The sequence below is a fragment of the Geospiza fortis genome, unplaced genomic scaffold (assembly GCF_000277835.1).
Source record: "Geospiza fortis unplaced genomic scaffold, GeoFor_1.0 scaffold167, whole genome shotgun sequence".
NCBI classification, from domain to species: domain Eukaryota; kingdom Metazoa; phylum Chordata; class Aves; order Passeriformes; family Thraupidae; genus Geospiza; species Geospiza fortis.
In genome coordinates, this window is record NW_005054355.1 from 1,011,533 (window position 1) to 1,013,594 (window position 2,062).

The window sequence follows — 2,062 nt, forward strand, 5'->3', positions numbered from 1 at the left end:
TTTTAAGGTTGAGATTGTCGTGGAAAGCTCTCCATGGGTGCCTCGCTGGCAGCTGCATGACATTTGGAATTGAACCAGTGGGTTGTATCAGCTCTTGCCAAAGAGGCTGAGCTCTCAGAAGGTTTTTGCCAACATTTGCTTTGGCCTGAGCTGTCACACCAGGCAAATCCCCTGCAGCCTCTGAACAGGGACTCTCTACCGCCCTTGGTTCCTGGGCAGCTCCTCCAGCTTGCCCTTCAGTATCCTGCCACCTACCTCCCTCAATAACATCAGCACCCACTGCAACCACAGGGGTCAAGAGGCATCTGCGAGACGCCTGCTGATGAACCAGACACCCCTGCAGCACAGCTGTCTGGGAAGTCAGTTTCCCATGATGGATAGGAAAGATGGGGCATGAGGTTGCTGTTCTCACTTGGTGGGACTGCGTTGCTCACAGTGCTTTGCTGCCAAGGTGGTTTCAGGCATCACCACATCCAACACTATCAGAAATCTCGGTCAGAAATAGCATCATACACCACTTCCCTTGTACTGTAGTGGGGCCTTGTTGCTAGCTGCTCCTGTGGGTTGCTGGAGGTGGTAAGCCCAACTGAAGGCAATTTAAAACCACTACGGGCAGCAGGACACAGTTTGTCACCTCCTGGAACTACTGCCAAAAAATATTTGTGGTGGCAGTATCTTGTCCCTTCATCCATGACAGCTTGGTAAGAGTGAGTATTTCTTCTGGCTCCCCTCTCTAAGTAACCAAAAGGTAGTAAAGGAAAAACAAGGAGAGGGGGGACAATAACAAGGAATAACAGCAGAACACAGAGCCAGGATAGGGGCTACTTACATCCACTACATATGAACAGGATTTTGCTGGTGTTTAGCAAGTGGCTGCCAAGAGGACTACAGAGGTTCCTGGGGTGGTTTTTGGGGATGCTGCAGAACAAGGCTTTGCTGAGCAATGAGAGAGTAGTAATTCACAGGCTTGAGCTCCCCTTTGACAAAAAGTGGTGTGTACCTTTACGGGACATGGAAAGACACTCCTGTTCTGCAGAAGAGAGCAGCTTTCACATAGCACACAAAACAGGAGGACAGGAGATAAGGCTAAGACCACTACAGATTACACCATAGTCCTATCCATAGCTAAGTGGGGTCATATCCATTAGGTCCATCAGCTTGGAAGCAATTTTACCACCATTTTGCTCAGTGTAGTCCTTATTTCCTACCAAAGTCCTAAACCAGAAAAGTTCTATTACTCCTCTTCAGGAGATAAAAAGCAGTCACAGCAACAACCATTTGCTTTATCAGTTTAAACTTCTGGCTATAACAAGCCTAGTTCTGCTTTCCTCCAGGACTTTTCCTCCCTGCAGAACAGCAGCGCAGGCAACCCGACAGCCAGGCCCATGGCATGACTCCAAGTGTGATGATGCTCAGGTCCAGACAGGAGGCTCCCAAGAAAAACACTGACTGCTGTGAGACGATAGGCAACCCTACATGTCTGCCTCTGCTTAGCAAGGTTGCTGTAGCGCTTCTGTTTGCCAGCTTATCATACGCACTTCTGACAGAAAGATTTGCTGTACCCACAAGCATCTTACGAGTACATTTAAATAGGACACTTGTGGGATCCAGGTTCCAACTTCTTTTTCAAAGTGCCGCTCCTGTCACTGGCACAATCCACGTGCCTATCGCTGTCCTTGGGCTCCTATTATCCAGTCAATAACTCTGTCAAGAGATACCTTTGCAGGAGCGTGCTGTAATCGGCAGTTCTGGGTCAAACCCGAAGAAGTACTTTTACCGAGAATTTCTGAATGTTTTACCCTGTGCCTCTCGACTCAAGCTCTCTGAAGGTCGCATTACTGGACACAGCGAAACAGAGGAGAAGACGTAGAATACGTACAACCTCACTTGAACATTCTAGTCGCCCGACTCAAGTAACCCTCCACCTCGCATTCTTCTGCGCGTTATAAATACTCGTCGGTGGGCTCTGCCGCCTCGCATTTTCTCGCCGGCTGCCCAAAACGCCGTTTAAGCATTAACCGCGCTGGCACCCCCGGGGCCGTGCCCTGCCCGCAGCACCCAG

At 49.6% G+C, this 2,062-nt stretch overlaps 1 protein-coding gene across 1 annotated transcript in view; it reads left to right on the forward strand.

Moving 5' to 3' along the window:
• The first annotated feature begins 1,350 nt into the window (after positions 1 to 1,350).
• The window catches only part of S1PR3 (sphingosine-1-phosphate receptor 3), a 10,293-nt gene continuing 9,581 nt past the window's right edge, over positions 1,351 to 2,062 (forward strand). Inside the window, exon 1 of the mRNA XM_005423568.2 lies at positions 1,351 to 1,913. The gene's annotated coding sequence lies outside the window, so the exon portion shown is untranslated. The remainder of the gene's footprint in view (positions 1,914 to 2,062) is intronic.